General features: G+C 47.7%; 19 non-coding genes and 1 pseudogene across 19 annotated transcripts; 7 read left to right on the forward strand and 13 right to left on the reverse strand.

The window, feature by feature from the left end:
- Window positions 1-996: 996 nt before the first annotated feature.
- Window positions 997-1,115, forward strand: LOC138035777 (5S ribosomal RNA). The gene has a single exon (XR_011129756.1). It is a non-coding gene; the product is annotated as a 5S ribosomal RNA (ribosomal RNA).
- Window positions 1,116-2,156: 1,041 nt separating this feature from the next.
- On the reverse strand, window positions 2,157-2,320 carry LOC138035799 (U1 spliceosomal RNA). The gene has a single exon (XR_011129777.1). It is a non-coding gene; the product is annotated as a U1 spliceosomal RNA (small nuclear RNA).
- A 184-nt stretch (window positions 2,321-2,504) lies between these two features.
- Window positions 2,505-2,695, reverse strand: LOC138035722 (U2 spliceosomal RNA). Its single transcript, XR_011129717.1, has one exon. It is a non-coding gene; the product is annotated as a U2 spliceosomal RNA (small nuclear RNA).
- A 302-nt stretch (window positions 2,696-2,997) lies between these two features.
- On the forward strand, window positions 2,998-3,116 carry LOC138035778 (5S ribosomal RNA). The gene has a single exon (XR_011129757.1). It is a non-coding gene; the product is annotated as a 5S ribosomal RNA (ribosomal RNA).
- Window positions 3,117-4,154: 1,038 nt separating this feature from the next.
- LOC138035694 (U1 spliceosomal RNA) lies at window positions 4,155-4,318 on the reverse strand. Its single transcript, XR_011129690.1, has one exon. It is a non-coding gene; the product is annotated as a U1 spliceosomal RNA (small nuclear RNA).
- A 188-nt stretch (window positions 4,319-4,506) lies between these two features.
- On the reverse strand, window positions 4,507-4,703 carry LOC138035731 (U2 spliceosomal RNA). Its single transcript, XR_011129725.1, has one exon. It is a non-coding gene; the product is annotated as a U2 spliceosomal RNA (small nuclear RNA).
- A 302-nt stretch (window positions 4,704-5,005) lies between these two features.
- LOC138035779 (5S ribosomal RNA) lies at window positions 5,006-5,124 on the forward strand. The gene has a single exon (XR_011129758.1). It is a non-coding gene; the product is annotated as a 5S ribosomal RNA (ribosomal RNA).
- A 1,040-nt stretch (window positions 5,125-6,164) lies between these two features.
- LOC138035695 (U1 spliceosomal RNA) lies at window positions 6,165-6,328 on the reverse strand. The gene has a single exon (XR_011129691.1). It is a non-coding gene; the product is annotated as a U1 spliceosomal RNA (small nuclear RNA).
- Window positions 6,329-6,512: 184 nt separating this feature from the next.
- Window positions 6,513-6,698, reverse strand: LOC138035763 (U2 spliceosomal RNA). Its single transcript, XR_011129743.1, has one exon. It is a non-coding gene; the product is annotated as a U2 spliceosomal RNA (small nuclear RNA).
- Window positions 6,699-7,568: 870 nt separating this feature from the next.
- On the reverse strand, window positions 7,569-7,772 carry LOC138035753 (U2 spliceosomal RNA; annotated as a pseudogene).
- A 5,649-nt stretch (window positions 7,773-13,421) lies between these two features.
- On the forward strand, window positions 13,422-13,540 carry LOC138035780 (5S ribosomal RNA). The gene has a single exon (XR_011129759.1). It is a non-coding gene; the product is annotated as a 5S ribosomal RNA (ribosomal RNA).
- A 1,041-nt stretch (window positions 13,541-14,581) lies between these two features.
- LOC138035800 (U1 spliceosomal RNA) lies at window positions 14,582-14,745 on the reverse strand. The gene has a single exon (XR_011129778.1). It is a non-coding gene; the product is annotated as a U1 spliceosomal RNA (small nuclear RNA).
- Window positions 14,746-14,929: 184 nt separating this feature from the next.
- LOC138035724 (U2 spliceosomal RNA) lies at window positions 14,930-15,120 on the reverse strand. The gene has a single exon (XR_011129718.1). It is a non-coding gene; the product is annotated as a U2 spliceosomal RNA (small nuclear RNA).
- A 302-nt stretch (window positions 15,121-15,422) lies between these two features.
- LOC138035781 (5S ribosomal RNA) lies at window positions 15,423-15,541 on the forward strand. The gene has a single exon (XR_011129760.1). It is a non-coding gene; the product is annotated as a 5S ribosomal RNA (ribosomal RNA).
- A 1,038-nt stretch (window positions 15,542-16,579) lies between these two features.
- LOC138035696 (U1 spliceosomal RNA) lies at window positions 16,580-16,743 on the reverse strand. Its single transcript, XR_011129692.1, has one exon. It is a non-coding gene; the product is annotated as a U1 spliceosomal RNA (small nuclear RNA).
- Window positions 16,744-16,931: 188 nt separating this feature from the next.
- Window positions 16,932-17,128, reverse strand: LOC138035733 (U2 spliceosomal RNA). The gene has a single exon (XR_011129727.1). It is a non-coding gene; the product is annotated as a U2 spliceosomal RNA (small nuclear RNA).
- Window positions 17,129-17,430: 302 nt separating this feature from the next.
- Window positions 17,431-17,549, forward strand: LOC138035782 (5S ribosomal RNA). Its single transcript, XR_011129761.1, has one exon. It is a non-coding gene; the product is annotated as a 5S ribosomal RNA (ribosomal RNA).
- Window positions 17,550-18,588: 1,039 nt separating this feature from the next.
- LOC138035698 (U1 spliceosomal RNA) lies at window positions 18,589-18,752 on the reverse strand. The gene has a single exon (XR_011129694.1). It is a non-coding gene; the product is annotated as a U1 spliceosomal RNA (small nuclear RNA).
- A 184-nt stretch (window positions 18,753-18,936) lies between these two features.
- On the reverse strand, window positions 18,937-19,128 carry LOC138035737 (U2 spliceosomal RNA). Its single transcript, XR_011129731.1, has one exon. It is a non-coding gene; the product is annotated as a U2 spliceosomal RNA (small nuclear RNA).
- Window positions 19,129-19,430: 302 nt separating this feature from the next.
- Window positions 19,431-19,549, forward strand: LOC138035784 (5S ribosomal RNA). The gene has a single exon (XR_011129763.1). It is a non-coding gene; the product is annotated as a 5S ribosomal RNA (ribosomal RNA).
- The last annotated feature ends 32 nt before the right edge of the window (window positions 19,550-19,581 follow it).

A 19,581-nucleotide genomic window follows, 5' to 3' on the forward strand; every position in this document is an offset into this window, starting at 1 on the left:
GATTTCGACGCCGTTGGTGACGATTTTCCGAGGGAGATCCTTGTCCAGAGAGATGAACTCGGCCACGCGAATTCCGCGCTCAATGTGCGAGAAGCCCTCCTCGTTGTAATAAAGACGCCTGAGAGCGTCGGTCTTCAACTTGCCGTAACCTTTAAGAAAAGACACGAGATCCAAGTCCGGGTATTCCACAGACACAAAAATTGACACATGAATTGAGCGAGCCCCGAGGAGTCGCAACGGTTTTTAACGGTTGTTTTCGTAGTCGAAGCCAGCCTGGGCCAGACGTGACGCATTTTCTGTAGTATCCAAAGTGATGTCGAAGCATTTGCCTCCGAACATGGGGACAACGCCAGTAATTGAAGGCTGGAAAGCCGGTAAGGATCGGACGAGCGTAAGAGCATCTAGCTCCATTCCATCTTCTACAATGAGGCGGACCGAACGCTTGTGAGCGAACGCATTGCGAGGTCTCGCGCGGCCATCTTCAATACGCCACTCCGAAAACGTCAGGAAATCCAAAAAAAAAAAAAACTTGTTACGGACTCCAAATACTCCAAAAGGCTGGGCAAAAACACACTAGAAACTTCCTCAGACGAAAAAAACCGGTGATCCGGGACGCGAAAAGACTAAAAAATTCTCAAAACTTTCGGAGCTAAGACCCACGCGTGATCTTAGCCAAAAGGCCGAGAAGCGATGCCATAACATGCTCGCAGCAGACGGAGTGCTGCTAGTCTCCTGGTCGCGAGATATGGTGGTCTGATTGTAATCCGTCCCAAGTAGGGAATCTACAAAGCCAACCTGAAAACGAGGCGAGGCGCACACAAAACGATTGTCTACTTGTACAGTGGATGGACGGACGGACGGACGGCAGGCAGCCACAGCCACCAGGACTGCATGGCATTTGCGTTGACGGCAAGAGGGACAAATCCACATGGTGTTTCCTCCGACCTCTTTTTTCACTTTCCCTTATAAAGAGTAAATTTTCACGGCAAATTACTTGTCTACGACCATACCACAGGGAAAACACCGGTTCTCGTCCGATCACCGAAGTTAAGCCCTGTCGGGCGGGGTTAGTACTTGGATGGGAGACCGCCTGGGAATACCCCGTGTTGTAGGCTTCCCTTTTTCGTTCTATCCAGTTCATCATCTCAAAGAATCTCAGTTCCCCCACCAAAGAAAGTTCCAATACAGCTTTTTTTAAAACACAACATGTCAAGCAAATGTCAAAAATGAGAAATGCAACAAAAACAAAATAGTTCACACGGGAAAAGGCGAACTTATATTCCCGAGGGAGCGCGTGCGCGCGAGATCTTATCAAACAAGGTTTATGACATCAAAGCTATCTTTTTGTCTGAGCAAAGAACAGGACACGGCAAGTGTGAAATTGACGCACTGTTATGCATTGGATGAAAAGACAAACTAGTTAGTGGGGAACATGTGCATACAACGACGGCTAGAAAATTATAAAATTGATCTAGCGAAAACGTGACTTGGTGGAGTTGACATCTTCACTGTTCTCTGCTCAACACGGACAGTATTCACGCCCCATTTGTTCAAAGGGTGAACAACATTATTCAGAAAATAAGTCACTATCCTTCCTGAGTATAATACATTACTTTCGCGATAACAATTCAATTAATTCATAACACAGAGAAACGACAACGTGCGTGTTGGCCACAGAAATGTAACGCCAACTGCCCTGGCCACTTCTCATGTTACTCAATGCACGCCGGATCGCCAGAAGGCAACAATAGTACAAGGGAGGCATAAGAAATCTATCACGCTTACAGATAGGCGATCGAACATTGCAAACATACATCTACTTACGTTTTGCAAACGATGCAAGAGGATAAGTGCTCCATCTGCCCTTCGGTACTTTCTTGTTTCACTCGTCGATCGATCTATCCTCGATGATTTCTCTGCAGCAACGAAGAATGCAAGAAATGAAGTGAGGTTCCGCTCCGCACTGCACCCACCAAATAACTCAAACATTCAACGACATTTCAATTCACGGCAAAACTCACCTTGTCCTTGGTTACTCCGTTCCGTTCAGTCCCGTCCCGTCAGTAAACGACAGGGCATCTTCCATGCTTGCCTGACTGACTGAAATCACACCAACAAACCATCGCATTAGTGCCATTCCTTTCCCGAGGTGGGTGCGGGGACTAGCGCGAACGCAGGTCCCCACTACCAGAAATTATACGCTCGAGTTACCCACATTGGGGTAATCGCAAGGGTCAACCCCAATCGAAGTGCAATGAAAGAGCCTCACCTTGAGAGGACTGCCTCCCTGATCACAGTGCCTCCCGCGTCAGGTAAGTATGAACTTTTTCAGCCTTCCCATGGACCGCAAAACGCAACTGCTCTGCACATAGCTTGTGGTGGCTTCTTGTCGTCCCAGAACCGGTAAGGCAGGCCGGTGACTCCCTCCTTCCTAGGGAAGAGAAGAGAAGGTGGAAGCTGGTCAGTCAGTTGTTTTACTTTCAATTGTTTATTTCTTCCCCGGAGGGAAGTGGGCCACACTCGGAGGTAGTGCTATACCGAGGCAACCCGTGGCCGGGACGAGGCAAGCCTCTTTTCCACGGCCCAGTTCCAAAATCAGTTTAATATATGAGCTGCTCGATGAGCAGCGTATCAGATATTAAGCTGATAAGAACAGATACTACACTTGATCTTAGCCAAAAGGCCGAGAAGCGATGCCATAACATGCTCGCAGCAGACGGAGTGCTGCTAGTCTCCTGGTCGCGAGATATGGTGGTCTGATTGTAATCCGTCCCAAGTAGGGAATCTACAAAGCCAACCTGAAAACGAGGCCGGCGCACACAACGATTGTCTACTTGTACAGTGGATGGACGGACGGACGGACGGCAGGCAGCCACAGCCACCAGGACTGCATGGCATTTGCGTTGACGGCAAGAGGACAAATCCACATGGTGTTTTCCTCCGACCTCTTTTTCACTTTCCCCTTATAAAAGAGTAAATTTTCACGGCAAATTATGTGTCTACGACCATACCACAGGGAAAACACCGGTTCTCGTCCGATCACCGAAGTTAAGCCCTGTCGGGCGGGGTTAGTACTTGGATGGGAGACCGCCTGGGAATACCCCGTGTTGTAGGCTTCCCTTTTTCGTTCTATCCAGTTCATCATCTCAAAGAATCTCAGTTCCCCCACCAAAGAAAGTTCCAATACAGCTTTTTTTAAAACACAACATGTCAAGCAAATGTCAAAAATGAGAAATGCAACAAAAACAAAATAGTTCACACGGGAAAGGCGAACTTATATTCCCGAGGGAGCGCGTGCGCGCGAGATCTTATCAAACAAGGTTTATGACATCAAAGCTATCTTTTTGTCTGAGCAAAGAACAGGACACGGCAAGTGTGAAATTGACGCACTGTTATGCATTGGATGAAAAGACAAAACTAGTTAGTGGGGAACATGTGCATACAACGACGGCTAGAAAATTATAAAATTGATCTAGCGAAAACGTGACTTGTGGAGTTGACATCTTCACTGTTCTCTGCTCAACACGGACAGTATTCACGCCCATTTGTTCAAAGGGTGAACAACATTATTCAGAAAATAAGTCACTATCCTTCCTGAGTATAATACATTTACTTTCGCGATAACAATTCAATTAATTCATAACACAGAGAAACGACAACGTGCGTGTTGGCCACAGAAAATGTAACGCCAACTGCCCTGGCCACTTCTCATGTTACTCAATGCACGCCGGATCGCCAGAAGGCACATAGTACAAGGGAGGCATAAGAAATCTATCACGCTACAGATAGGCGATCGAACATTGCAAACATACATCTACTTACGTTTTGCAAACGATGCAAGAGGATAAGTGCTCCATCTGCCCTTCGGTACTTTCTTGTTTCACTCGTCGATCGATCTATCCTCGATGATTTCTCTGCAGCAACGAAGAATGCAAGAAATGAAGTGAGGTTCCGCTCCGCACTGCACCCACCAAATAACTCAAACATTCAACGACATTTCAATTCACGGCAAACTCACCTTGTCCTTGGTTACTCCGTTCCGTTCAGTCCCGTCCCGTCAGTAAACGACAGGGCATCTTTCCATGCTTGCCTGACTGACTGAAATCACACCAACAAACCATCGCATTAGTGCCATTCCTTTCCCGAGGTGGGTGCGGGGACTAGCGCGAACGCAGGTCCCCACTACCAGAAATTATACGCTCGAGTTACCCACATTTGGGGTAATCGCAAGGGTCAACCCAATCGAAGTGCAATGAAAGAGCCTCACCTTGAGAGGACTGCCTCCCTGATCACAGTGCCTCCCGCGTCAGGTAAGTATGAACTTTTTCAGCCTTCCCATGGACCGCAAAACGCAACTGCTCTGCACATAGCTTGTGGGTGGCTTCTTGTCGTCCCAGAACCGGTAAGGCAGGCCGGTGACTCCCTCCTTCCTAGGGAAGAGAAGAGAAGGTGGAAGCTGGTCAGTCAGTTTGTTTTACTTTCAATTGTTTATTTTTCTTCCCCGGAGGGAAGTGGGCCACACTCGGAGGTAGGTAGTGCTATACCGAGGCAACCCGTGGCCGGGACGAGGCAAGCCTCTTTTCCACGGCCCCAGTTCCAAAAATCAGTTTAATATATGAGCTGCTCGATGAGCAGCGTATCAGATATTAAGCTGATAAGAACAGATACTACACTTGATCTTAGCCAAAAGGCCGAGAAGCCGATGCCATAACATGCTCGCAGCAGACGGAGTGCTGCTAGTCTCCTGGTCGCGAGATATGGTGGTCTGATTGTAATCCGTCCCAAGTAGGGAATCTACAAAGCCAACCTGAAAACGAGGCCGGCGCACACAACGATTGTCTACTTGTACAGTGGATGGACGGACGGACGGACGGCAGGCAGCCACAGCCACCAGGACTGCATGGCATTTGCGTTGACGGCAAGAGGACAAATCCACATGGTGTTTCCTCCGACCTCTTTTTCACTTTCCCCTTATAAAAGAGTAAATTTTCACGGCAAATTACTTGTCTACGACCATACCACAGGGAAAACACCGGTTCTCGTCCGATCACCGAAGTTAAGCCCTGTCGGGCGGGGTTAGTACTTGGATGGGAGACCGCCTGGGAATACCCCGTGTTGTAGGCTTCCCTTTTTCGTTCTATCCAGTTCATCATCTCAAAGAATCTCAGTTCCCCCACCAAAGAAAGTTCCAATACAGCTTTTTTTAAAACACAACATGTCAAGCAAATGTCAAAAATGAGAAATGCAACAAAAACAAAATAGTTCACACGGGAAAGGCGAACTTATATTCCCGAGGGAGCGCGTGCGCGCGAGATCTTATCAAACAAGGTTTATGACATCAAAGCTATCTTTTTGTCTGAGCAAAGAACAGGACACGGCAAGTGTGAAATTGACGCACTGTTATGCATTGGATGAAAAGACAAACTAGTTAGTGGGGAACATGTGCATACAACGACGGCTAGAAAATTATAAAATTGATCTAGCGAAAACGTGACTTGGTGGAGTTGACATCTTCACTGTTCTCTGCTCAACACGGACAGTATTCACGCCCCATTTGTTCAAAGGGTGAACAACATTATTCAGAAAATAAGTCACTATCCTTCCTGAGTATAATACATTTACTTTCGCGATAACAATTCAATTAATTCATAACACAGAGAAACGACAACGTGCGTGTTGGCCACAGAAATGTAACGCCAACTGCCCTGGCCACTTCTCATGTTACTCAATGCACGCCGGATCGCCAGAAGGCAACATAGTACAAGGGAGGCATAAGAAATCTATCACGCTTACAGATAGGCGATCGAACATTGCAAACATACATCTACTTACGTTTTGCAAACGATGCAAGAGGATAAGTGCTCCATCTGCCCTTCGGTACTTTCTTGTTTCACTCGTCGATCGATCTATCCTCGATGATTTCTCTGCAGCAACGAAGAATGCAAGAAATGAAGTGAGGTTCCGCTCCGCACTGCACCCACCAAATAACTCAAACATTCAACGACATTTCAATTCACGGCAAACTCACCTTGTCCTTGGTTACTCCGTTCCGTTCAGTCCCGTCCCGTCAGTAAACGACAGGGCATCTTTCCATGCTTGCCTGACTGACTGAAATCACACCAACAAACCATCGCATTAGTGCCATTCCTTTCCCGAGGTGGGTGCGGGGACTAGCGCGAACGCAGGTCCCCACTACCAGAAATTATACGCTCGAGTTACCCACATTTGGGGTAATCGCAAGGGTCAACCCAATCGAAGTGCAATGAAAGAGCCTCACCTTGAGAGGACTGCCTCCCTGATCACAGTGCCTCCCGCGTCAGGTAAGTATGAACTTTTTCAGCCTTCCCATGGACCGCAAAACGCAACTGCTCTGCACATAGCTTGTGGTGGCTTCTTGTCGTCCCAGAACCGGTAAGGCAGGCCGGTGACTCCCTCCTTCCTAGGGAAGAGAAGAGAAGGTGGAAGCTGGTCAGTCAGTTGTTTTACTTTCAATTGTTTATTTCTTCCCCGGAGGGAAGTGGGCCACACTCGGAGGTAGTGCTATACCGAGGCAACCCGTGGCCGGGACGAGGCAAGCCTCTTTTCCACGGCCCAGTTCCAAAAATCAGTTTAATATATGAGCTGCTCGATGAGCAGCGCAAAAAAAAGCGCACAACCAAACACAAGACGCAACACAGGGCAGCACAAGGGCGAGCAAAACGAGAAGGCGACACCGGCAATGAAGACACAGCGGGCAGTGAACGACGAGTAGGGGGCGAAGCAAAAACACTGGGCACAACACGGGGAGACGACACAGGCGAAGCAACAGCAGCAGGCGACGACACAGGCGTAGACAACGGAGGCGAAACAGCAGCGGGTGAAGACACCGAACACAAACCACAGGTAGACTCAGCAACAGACTTTACAGGCAGAGCAGCAGCGGACGAGGGCCAAAACAGACGAAGACACAGGCAAGGCAGGAGGGCGACAAGCACCAGACGAAGACGGTAAGCTCAAATATACAGCACGAGTAGACTCAGCGGCAGACTTTCCATAAACAGGCAAAGGAGGAACAGCGGGTGCGGACGACAAACGAACACGGGCAGGATCAGCGGCGGTTAACAGACAAGACAGATCATCAAGGCACACGTTTAAAGGCAAGGACTGATGCGACGACTTCATACTAGAACTGGATGACGAAAAACAGGATACAGAACACAGAACAGAAACAGCCGATGAAGATACCACAAGGGGGGAAATATCAGCTTCCATTCTCAAATTAAAGCCACGGACGGAAGAAAACTCCAGAAAAAAAAATACTCCCGGCCTGGCACCGCGCTCACCCAGCAGGCTTCCGATAGGCACAAAGTCCTAGTGCGTAATAGCCCGCGTCAGGTAAGTATGAACTTTTTCAGCCTTCCCATGGACCGCAAAAACGCAACTGCTCTGCACATAGCTTGTGGTGGCTTCTTGTCGTCCCAGAACCGGTAAGGCAGGCCGGTGACTCCTCCTTTCCTAGGGAAGAGAAGAGAAGGTGGAAGCTGGTCAGTCAGTTGTTTTACTTTCAATTGTTTATTTCTTCCCCGGAGGGAAGTGGGCCACACTCGGAGGTAGTGCTATACCGAGGCAACCGTGGCCGGGACGAGGCAAGCCTCTTTTCCACGGCCCAGTTCCAAAAATCAGTTTAATATATGAGCTGCTCGATGAGCAGCGTATCAGATATTAAGCTGATAAGAACAGATACTTTTTTTTTTTTTTTTTTTTTTTTTTTTTTTCGTTTTATTTACATATATACAGTGGGGCAGGCGGAGGAAGCTCCGCTCGAGCCCTTAATTGACACTAGTAATGTTTAAATGCGAAGTTGAAATGAAAACGAGGCTAAAGTACAATATAGTGTTGACGTACCTATGACTAAGAAAAAATTCTGGAGACACCTCGTTTGATTTACACTCCAGAATGCCAAAAATGCTGAGAAATATTATTGAAAGCGACTTCATAATCTACTAGATTACTAATTTTATTAAGCGGATGAGTGTAAAATTTTTTGATTGTGTTTATTTTTTTGGCAAGTCAGTTGAAAAGGCAAGCCAGGGATCGGGAGCGGCCGAGCGGCCGCGGGGGGGGCCTGGGAGCCCGCCCCTTGCAAGGCCCGGCCCCAAGGCTCGGCCACCACCCTCCGTGTCCCTGCCTAAATGATTAAGCGTAGCTTATCGTTGTCTACGCTACACAATATGCCATATGGGCCCAGATTTCAGGAATTCATTGAGGGGATAAATAGGAGTACGCCGCGGAGAGACGCGTGCGTACCCTTGTTTTATTTTATTGATTACAGCCTGGGCGGACGTACCCTTCTGTTCGAAAGTACGAAGGTTCCGCGCCGCCCAGATTTCATTAAGAGTAATATTAAACAAAAACCTAGAAATTAAGTTCGCTTTGGAGGACTGGTCCATCCTGAGGGAGGCCATGTCCGAAAAAAAACTAGAGCTGGACTTAGAGTAAAAGCTTTAGAATAAAAAGGATGTATGATTTGAAAAACCCACGCCCACACCTGGGGTGCATTATTGCATTCACAGAAGGCGTGAGAGAAAGATTCGGTAAGGCCACAGGTGGCACAACGCTCGCTAACTCGGAGCCGGCGCCACCGTTTTAGAAACGCCCGAGTTTTAATAACTCCATGGGCCAAGCGCCACGCGATATCAGCTTCCCAATTAGTACTCAGACCACCATATATACTGCTCGGCCAGATGTTGCGCCAAGGTAAAGTGATGGACAGTTTCCCCTCCCAAGGCGAATGTGCAAGGCAGTCGCCGGGTGAGGGGTTTCACGAGTTTTCTCGTAGAAGGTTTTAACGGTATAGTCTGGTAGCAGGGTTAGATCTAGATTAAGGCGGTCAACCGCTGTGAGGATGTGTTGATAATACAAAGGGGGATGACCCCCGATGTATTTCGGTACACAGAGTTTGACCTCAGGAAAGACCAGCTTTTAGTCGTACGACTCAAGGCTAAGCCAATCCAGAATCTAGCGAAGTAGACCCACTTTAGAGTCGCAAGTTTGGTCCCCTATACAGGGAACCCAACGCAATTTTAGGGCCCGGGCCTTCTCTTGCGGGTTGACAACTGCCAGGCCTCCTTGAGCTAAGGGGAGCTGACATGTCGACCTCGCCACCAGTTCTGTCTTGCTGTTCCACAAGAAGTCATAGATCGCTTTATTAACTCTTGTGTGAACCCATTCGGGCATCGGGTAAACTGAAGCTGTGTACCAGAGTCCCGAGGCGCCCAGAATGTTGGTAATTAGCGCTTTACCGCGTAGCGATAAAGTGCGTTGTTTCCAAAGGTTAAGGCGATTCACCAATTTAGATAAGCGATTATCCCAGTTAGCGTGATCCAGGTTTTCGTTACCAAAATACAACCCAAGGATTTTAAGCTTGTCTGTTACCATGTGTGATGTTTACAGGGCCGGTTGGCCGACCGGCTGATCTGCCAATCCACAAGCCCTCGGTTTTTGTGTTGCATTAAGGCGCGAACCAGATCCCCTTTTCGAAGATGTTGACAATGTGAAAACATTGTGTGATGGAATAATCGTTAGCTAAAATTAGCGTCGTGTCATCAGCGTACTGTGACACTTTACTTTGTTGTTGGTTTGAACCGGGGATTTGAATTCCCTCGATCGTTTCGTCCCGGCGAATCGCTTGACCTAAGGTTTCAACTACCAAGCAGTACAGTAGCGGTGATAGCGGGCAACCTTGCCGAACGCCTCGTTCGAGGCGAAAAGGCGAAAAGAAAGCCAGCCATTGTTAAATGACGTTAGAGGTGATGTCGTTATAAACAACATCAACCCAACGGCGGAAATGAGGCCGAAATTGAAACGAGTTAAACACGCGTTGTAGAAACCCGTGGTTAACTCGGTCAAAAGCCTTTTCCTGATCCAGACTAATAATAGCGGCCGATAGTTTCTTTGTGTTTTCACATAGTCAATAGTGTCCCCCGTGTAAAAAGAGATTCTCGTAGATACTACGATCCGGAATACCGCAAGTTTGATCTTTGTTTATGATCCGTGGGTAGAACATGACGTAATCTATTTGCTAACACTTTTGTACAGATCTTGTAGTCAGTGTTTAGTAAGGAAATAGGTCGCCAGTTCTTAAGCTCGAGTGGATCATCTTTCTTATATAAGAGACGAATGATCCCTCGGCGTTGGGTCTCAGACAAAGAGCCGTGTTGAAAGGAATAATTTAGTATTTCCACCAAATCAGGTCCTATCAAGCCCCAGAAACGGCGATAAAATTCAACCGGTAAGCCGTCGCTCCCCGGGGACTTGTTTGTTGACATTTGTGAAGCCGCTTCGAAACACTCAGCGAGTGTAAGTTCGCCTTCACAAAGTGCCTGATCGTCGCTAGTCAGAAACTGGTCTAATTGTTCTAATAGCCAGTCTTGGCTTTCCAGGTCGACCGGTTCGGCAGTGTAGAGATTTTTGGTAAAAATCTCTGCATTCCCGAAGAATGTTTTTTATCGGACGTGACTGAGGTGTTATTGACACGTAATTCAGAAATTGCATTCCGTGACTGACGCTTGTTTTCGAGTTGGAAGAAATACCTCGTCGGTTTTTCTCCCATCTCGATCCATTGCTCTTTGCTACGGATCATAGCCCCTTCTACGGCGCGATCATCGATTGTTTTGAGTAGATCTTTGATCTCTGCAAGGCGAACGTGATCGGCGGCGGTGTTTGAATTACCGCGAGCTGTTATAAGCCGGAACTCGTGTTCTAAATTGGATTTTTTCTCGCCTTCTCTCACGGCTTTGTTCAATGCTGTGGGAGATGGCGATTTCTTTTAGCTGTAATTTACCAGCGTCCCACCAGATCCGTGGATCGGTGAAAGCCGGTTTGTTGTCTTGCCAGGCCGGCCAGAAATTATTTACAGCTGAACAGAAAGATTCTGATTTTAACAGCTGAGTGTTAAAATTTCAGACGCCACGTCCTCTCGGGTTTGAATTTCCGAGCGTGACCTTTAGACTAATGATATGATGGTCTGAGTACCCAAAGGAGTTGCATTTAAAATTGGTGATGCGTGATCTCCAAGCCTGGGAGTATAGAAACCGATCCAGCCGGCAGCCCACACTGTGAGGGCCGTTAAACCATGTAAACAAACGCCCGGTAGGGAAATTAACACGATAATAGTCTTCTAAATTTAAAGAGTCAGTGAAAGCATGGAGTTGTGTGACAGCCCTGTCTCCAAAGCTGTCATCGCCGCCCCATTTGTCTAGCTGAATATCTGGAACACAATTAAAATCGCCGACCACAAAGGTGTCGAGATTCGGAAATGGGAAACGCCAGAGGTTGTCAAAAAAATAATTCACGTTCTGCGTGGAGGTTTGGCGCGTACACGTTGACAACTTGGAAAAAACATTTATCAAATTCGAGTTTAACAGTAATGACCCGGCCGGCCAAATCGGTGTGGAAATCGGCGATTTTCACTGAACTGTTCGGATGAACAAGCACAGCAACTCCCGCCGATCTATTTGAACCTGGAGACCACGCGCACTGGCCTCCCCAATCATTCTCCCAAGCCTTACCGGAAAGGGAGTCGGCAAGGTGTGTTTCTTGCAGAAAAAATAAATCAGAATTTAGGGATTTTAGGGATTCAAAAACTTTGACTCGTTTATGGCGTTCGGCGATGCCGTTAACATTAACAGAAACTATCGAGACAGCCATAGTGACGAGTACGAGGAAAAAAACTATGTTATGTCTTAACATTAACATAATGATAACAACAAAAGGGGAATAAACTGGTATCACTTAACGTTTAAAATAAGGTCGGTTGATCCCTACGTAAATCCTCACAGATAGTCATGAGACTAGCAAAGGCGTCCGCTTTGAGTGTTCCTCTCAAGGTCTGCCACTTTTCCTTTTCCTTGTCGTTTACATTGTTTCTGGACACCTTTCGAGGATCCGCGTCCGCGAAGTTGCCGAGTAGATGTTGGAGGTAAAAGGAACGGATGGAGTAAAAACGGTCGCCGTCCACATGATGCATGAGTTTGGTCCTAGCTGGACCGCGTTCCTTTAGTGCCTGAAGAAAGGCCTTTTCAAAAACAGCAATCTGCTCGCTAGCTATAGTCTTTTTTGCCGAGGGGTTGTCATCTTTGACTGGCGAGGAGGGTGGGCGTTTACGCGTGACTTCGGAAGAATCTTGAGATTCAGAAAATAAGACCTGCGTTACTGCGTTTCGCATAGCTTGTCGGCGTGGCGGTTTCTTCTGATTGCGATGGCGCAGTGTCCATAGTGTCCTCGGTTGGTGCCGGTGTTTGAGGCGTCTCAGAGTTGCTCGCGATATTATCCCCGGGGGGCGAAGGATTTCTTCGAGGCCTCGCTTTTTGCGGGCAGTGTTGGACCACATGCTCAGCCGAACCACAGCGATAACATGTAATGGGTTGCCCCGTATATTTGAAATGGATTTCGACGCCGTTGGTGACGATTTTCCGAGGGAGATCCTTGTCCAGAGAGATGAACTCGGCCACGCGAATTCCGCGCTCAATGTGCGAGAAGCCCTCCTCGTTGTAATAAAGACGCCTGAGAGCGTCGGTCTTCAACTTGCCGTAACCTTTAAGAAAAGACACGAGATCCAAGTCCGGGTATTCCACAGACACAAAAATTGACACATGAATTGAGCGAGCCCCGAGGAGTCGCAACGGTTTTTAACGGTTGTTTTCGTAGTCGAAGCCAGCCTGGGCCAGACGTGACGCATTTTCTGTAGTATCCAAAGTGATGTCGAAGCATTTGCCTCCGAACATGGGGACAACGCCAGTAATTGAAGGCTGGAAAGCCGGTAAGGATCGGACGAGCGTAAGAGCATCTAGCTCCATTCCATCTTCTACAATGAGGCGGACCGAACGCTTGTGAGCGAACGCATTGCGAGGTCTCGCGCGGCCATCTTCAATACGCCACTCCGAAAACGTCAGGAAATCCAAAAAAAAAAAAAACTTGTTACGGACTCCAAATACTCCAAAAGGCTGGGCAAAAACACACTAGAAACTTCCTCAGACGAAAAAAACCGGTGATCCGGGACGCGAAAAGACTAAAAAATTCTCAAAACTTTCGGAGCTAAGACCCACGCGTGATCTTAGCCAAAAGGCCGAGAAGCGATGCCATAACATGCTCGCAGCAGACGGAGTGCTGCTAGTCTCCTGGTCGCGAGATATGGTGGTCTGATTGTAATCCGTCCCAAGTAGGGAATCTACAAAGCCAACCTGAAAACGAGGCGAGGCGCACACAAAACGATTGTCTACTTGTACAGTGGATGGACGGACGGACGGACGGCAGGCAGCCACAGCCACCAGGACTGCATGGCATTTGCGTTGACGGCAAGAGGGACAAATCCACATGGTGTTTCCTCCGACCTCTTTTTTCACTTTCCCTTATAAAGAGTAAATTTTCACGGCAAATTACTTGTCTACGACCATACCACAGGGAAAACACCGGTTCTCGTCCGATCACCGAAGTTAAGCCCTGTCGGGCGGGGTTAGTACTTGGATGGGAGACCGCCTGGGAATACCCCGTGTTGTAGGCTTCCCTTTTTCGTTCTATCCAGTTCATCATCTCAAAGAATCTCAGTTCCCCCACCAAAGAAAGTTCCAATACAGCTTTTTTTAAAACACAACATGTCAAGCAAATGTCAAAAATGAGAAATGCAACAAAAACAAAATAGTTCACACGGGAAAAGGCGAACTTATATTCCCGAGGGAGCGCGTGCGCGCGAGATCTTATCAAACAAGGTTTATGACATCAAAGCTATCTTTTTGTCTGAGCAAAGAACAGGACACGGCAAGTGTGAAATTGACGCACTGTTATGCATTGGATGAAAAGACAAACTAGTTAGTGGGGAACATGTGCATACAACGACGGCTAGAAAATTATAAAATTGATCTAGCGAAAACGTGACTTGGTGGAGTTGACATCTTCACTGTTCTCTGCTCAACACGGACAGTATTCACGCCCCATTTGTTCAAAGGGTGAACAACATTATTCAGAAAATAAGTCACTATCCTTCCTGAGTATAATACATTACTTTCGCGATAACAATTCAATTAATTCATAACACAGAGAAACGACAACGTGCGTGTTGGCCACAGAAATGTAACGCCAACTGCCCTGGCCACTTCTCATGTTACTCAATGCACGCCGGATCGCCAGAAGGCAACAATAGTACAAGGGAGGCATAAGAAATCTATCACGCTTACAGATAGGCGATCGAACATTGCAAACATACATCTACTTACGTTTTGCAAACGATGCAAGAGGATAAGTGCTCCATCTGCCCTTCGGTACTTTCTTGTTTCACTCGTCGATCGATCTATCCTCGATGATTTCTCTGCAGCAACGAAGAATGCAAGAAATGAAGTGAGGTTCCGCTCCGCACTGCACCCACCAAATAACTCAAACATTCAACGACATTTCAATTCACGGCAAAACTCACCTTGTCCTTGGTTACTCCGTTCCGTTCAGTCCCGTCCCGTCAGTAAACGACAGGGCATCTTCCATGCTTGCCTGACTGACTGAAATCACACCAACAAACCATCGCATTAGTGCCATTCCTTTCCCGAGGTGGGTGCGGGGACTAGCGCGAACGCAGGTCCCCACTACCAGAAATTATACGCTCGAGTTACCCACATTGGGGTAATCGCAAGGGTCAACCCCAATCGAAGTGCAATGAAAGAGCCTCACCTTGAGAGGACTGCCTCCCTGATCACAGTGCCTCCCGCGTCAGGTAAGTATGAACTTTTTCAGCCTTCCCATGGACCGCAAAACGCAACTGCTCTGCACATAGCTTGTGGTGGCTTCTTGTCGTCCCAGAACCGGTAAGGCAGGCCGGTGACTCCCTCCTTCCTAGGGAAGAGAAGAGAAGGTGGAAGCTGGTCAGTCAGTTGTTTTACTTTCAATTGTTTATTTCTTCCCCGGAGGGAAGTGGGCCACACTCGGAGGTAGTGCTATACCGAGGCAACCCGTGGCCGGGACGAGGCAAGCCTCTTTTCCACGGCCCAGTTCCAAAATCAGTTTAATATATGAGCTGCTCGATGAGCAGCGTATCAGATATTAAGCTGATAAGAACAGATACTACACTTGATCTTAGCCAAAAGGCCGAGAAGCGATGCCATAACATGCTCGCAGCAGACGGAGTGCTGCTAGTCTCCTGGTCGCGAGATATGGTGGTCTGATTGTAATCCGTCCCAAGTAGGGAATCTACAAAGCCAACCTGAAAACGAGGCCGGCGCACACAACGATTGTCTACTTGTACAGTGGATGGACGGACGGACGGACGGCAGGCAGCCACAGCCACCAGGACTGCATGGCATTTGCGTTGACGGCAAGAGGACAAATCCACATGGTGTTTTCCTCCGACCTCTTTTTCACTTTCCCCTTATAAAAGAGTAAATTTTCACGGCAAATTATGTGTCTACGACCATACCACAGGGAAAACACCGGTTCTCGTCCGATCACCGAAGTTAAGCCCTGTCGGGCGGGGTTAGTACTTGGATGGGAGACCGCCTGGGAATACCCCGTGTTGTAGGCTTCCCTTTTTCGTTCTATCCAGTTCATCATCTCAAAGAATCTCAGTTCCCCCACCAAAGAAAGTTCCAATACAGCTTTTTTTAAAACACAACATGTCAAGCAAATGTCAAAAATGAGAAATGCAACAAAAACAAAATAGTTCACACGGGAAAGGCGAACTTATATTCCCGAGGGAGCGCGTGCGCGCGAGATCTTATCAAACAAGGTTTATGACATCAAAGCTATCTTTTTGTCTGAGCAAAGAACAGGACACGGCAAGTGTGAAATTGACGCACTGTTATGCATTGGATGAAAAGACAAAACTAGTTAGTGGGGAACATGTGCATACAACGACGGCTAGAAAATTATAAAATTGATCTAGCGAAAACGTGACTTGTGGAGTTGACATCTTCACTGTTCTCTGCTCAACACGGACAGTATTCACGCCCATTTGTTCAAAGGGTGAACAACATTATTCAGAAAATAAGTCACTATCCTTCCTGAGTATAATACATTTACTTTCGCGATAACAATTCAATTAATTCATAACACAGAGAAACGACAACGTGCGTGTTGGCCACAGAAAATGTAACGCCAACTGCCCTGGCCACTTCTCATGTTACTCAATGCACGCCGGATCGCCAGAAGGCACATAGTACAAGGGAGGCATAAGAAATCTATCACGCTACAGATAGGCGATCGAACATTGCAAACATACATCTACTTACGTTTTGCAAACGATGCAAGAGGATAAGTGCTCCATCTGCCCTTCGGTACTTTCTTGTTTCACTCGTCGATCGATCTATCCTCGATGATTTCTCTGCAGCAACGAAGAATGCAAGAAATGAAGTGAGGTTCCGCTCCGCACTGCACCCACCAAATAACTCAAACATTCAACGACATTTCAATTCACGGCAAACTCACCTTGTCCTTGGTTACTCCGTTCCGTTCAGTCCCGTCCCGTCAGTAAACGACAGGGCATCTTTCCATGCTTGCCTGACTGACTGAAATCACACCAACAAACCATCGCATTAGTGCCATTCCTTTCCCGAGGTGGGTGCGGGGACTAGCGCGAACGCAGGTCCCCACTACCAGAAATTATACGCTCGAGTTACCCACATTTGGGGTAATCGCAAGGGTCAACCCAATCGAAGTGCAATGAAAGAGCCTCACCTTGAGAGGACTGCCTCCCTGATCACAGTGCCTCCCGCGTCAGGTAAGTATGAACTTTTTCAGCCTTCCCATGGACCGCAAAACGCAACTGCTCTGCACATAGCTTGTGGGTGGCTTCTTGTCGTCCCAGAACCGGTAAGGCAGGCCGGTGACTCCCTCCTTCCTAGGGAAGAGAAGAGAAGGTGGAAGCTGGTCAGTCAGTTTGTTTTACTTTCAATTGTTTATTTTTCTTCCCCGGAGGGAAGTGGGCCACACTCGGAGGTAGGTAGTGCTATACCGAGGCAACCCGTGGCCGGGACGAGGCAAGCCTCTTTTCCACGGCCCCAGTTCCAAAAATCAGTTTAATATATGAGCTGCTCGATGAGCAGCGTATCAGATATTAAGCTGATAAGAACAGATACTACACTTGATCTTAGCCAAAAGGCCGAGAAGCCGATGCCATAACATGCTCGCAGCAGACGGAGTGCTGCTAGTCTCCTGGTCGCGAGATATGGTGGTCTGATTGTAATCCGTCCCAAGTAGGGAATCTACAAAGCCAACCTGAAAACGAGGCCGGCGCACACAACGATTGTCTACTTGTACAGTGGATGGACGGACGGACGGACGGCAGGCAGCCACAGCCACCAGGACTGCATGGCATTTGCGTTGACGGCAAGAGGACAAATCCACATGGTGTTTCCTCCGACCTCTTTTTCACTTTCCCCTTATAAAAGAGTAAATTTTCACGGCAAATTACTTGTCTACGACCATACCACAGGGAAAACACCGGTTCTCGTCCGATCACCGAAGTTAAGCCCTGTCGGGCGGGGTTAGTACTTGGATGGGAGACCGCCTGGGAATACCCCGTGTTGTAGGCTTCCCTTTTTCGTTCTATCCAGTTCATCATCTCAAAGAATCTCAGTTCCCCCACCAAAGAAAGTTCCAATACAGCTTTTTTTAAAACACAACATGTCAAGCAAATGTCAAAAATGAGAAATGCAACAAAAACAAATAGTTCACACGGGAAAGGCGAACTTATATTCCCGAGGGAGCGCGTGCGCGCGAGATCTTATCAAACAAGGTTTATGACATCAAAGCTATCTTTTTGTCTGAGCAAAGAACAGGACACGGCAAGTGTGAAATTGACGCACTGTTATGCATTGGATGAAAAGACAAACTAGTTAGTGGGGAACATGTGCATACAACGACGGCTAGAAAATTATAAAATTGATCTAGCGAAAACGTGACTTGGTGGAGTTGACATCTTCACTGTTCTCTGCTCAACACGGACAGTATTCACGCCCCATTTGTTCAAAGGGTGAACAACATTATTCAGAAAATAAGTCACTATCCTTCCTGAGTATAATACATTTACTTTCGCGATAACAATTCAATTAATTCATAACACAGAGAAACGACAACGTGCGTGTTGGCCACAGAAATGTAACGCCAACTGCCCTGGCCACTTCTCATGTTACTCAATGCACGCCGGATCGCCAGAAGGCAACATAGTACAAGGGAGGCATAAGAAATCTATCACGCTTACAGATAGGCGATCGAACATTGCAAACATACATCTACTTACGTTTTGCAAACGATGCAAGAGGATAAGTGCTCCATCTGCCCTACGGTACTTTCTTGTTTCACTCGGCGATCGGTCTATCTTCGATGATTTTTCTGCAGCAACGAAGAATTGAAGAAATGAAGTGAGGTTCCGCTCCGCACTGCACCCACCAAATAACTCAAACATTCAACGACATTTCAATTCACGGCAAACTCACCTTGTCCTTGGTTACTCCGTTCCGTTCAGTCCCGTCCCGTCAGTAAACGACATGGCATCTTTCCATGCTTGCCTGACTGACTGAAATCACACCAACAAACCATCGCATTAGTGCCATTCCTTTCCCGAGGTGGGTGCGGGGACTAGCGCGAACGCAGGTCCCCACTACCAGAAATTATACGCTCGAGTTACCCACATTTGGGGTAATCGCAAGGGTCAACCCAATCGAAGTGCAATGAAAGAGCCTCACCTTGAGAGGACTGCCTCCCTGATCACAGTGCCTCCCGCGTCAGGTAAGTATGAACTTTTTCAGCCTTCCCATGGACCGCAAAACGCAACTGCTCTGCACATAGCTTGTGGTGGCTTCTTGTCGTCCCAGAACCGGTAAGGCAGGCCGGTGACTCCCTCCTTCCTAGGGAAGAGAAGAGAAGGTGGAAGCTGGTCAGTCAGTTGTTTTACTTTCAATTGTTTATTTCTTCCCCGGAGGGAAGTGGGCCACACTCGGAGGTAGTGCTATACCGAGGCAACCCGTGGCCGGGACGAGGCAAGCCTCTTTTCCACGGCCCAGTTCCAAAAATCAGTTTAATATATGAGCTGCTCGATGAGCAGCTATCAGATATTAAGCTGATAAGAAACAGATACTACACTTGATCTTAGCCAAAAGGCCGAGAAGCCGATGCCATAACATGCTCGCAGCAGACGGAGTGCTGCTAGTCTCCTGGTCGCGAGATATGGTGGTCTGATTGTAATCCGTCCCAAGTAGGGAATCTACAAAGCCAACCTGAAAACGAGGCCGGCGCACACAACGATTGTCTACTTGTACAGTGGATGGACGGACGGACGGACGGCAGGCAGCCACAGCCACCAGGACTGCATGGCATTTGCGTTGACGGCAAGAGGACAAATCCACATGGTGTTTCCTCCGACCTCTTTTTCACTTTCCCCTTATAAAAGAGTAAATTTTCACGGCAAATTACTTGTCTACGACCATACCACAGGGAAAACACCGGTTCTCGTCCGATCACCGAAGTTAAGCCCTGTCGGGCGGGGTTAGTACTTGGATGGGAGACCGCCTGGGAATACCCCGTGTTGTAGGCTTCCCTTTTTCGTTCTATCCAGTTCATCATCTC

The sequence above is a fragment of the Montipora capricornis genome, unplaced genomic scaffold, assembly GCF_036669925.1.
Source record: "Montipora capricornis isolate CH-2021 unplaced genomic scaffold, ASM3666992v2 scaffold_431, whole genome shotgun sequence".
Taxonomy (NCBI): Eukaryota; Metazoa; Cnidaria; class Anthozoa; order Scleractinia; family Acroporidae; genus Montipora; species Montipora capricornis.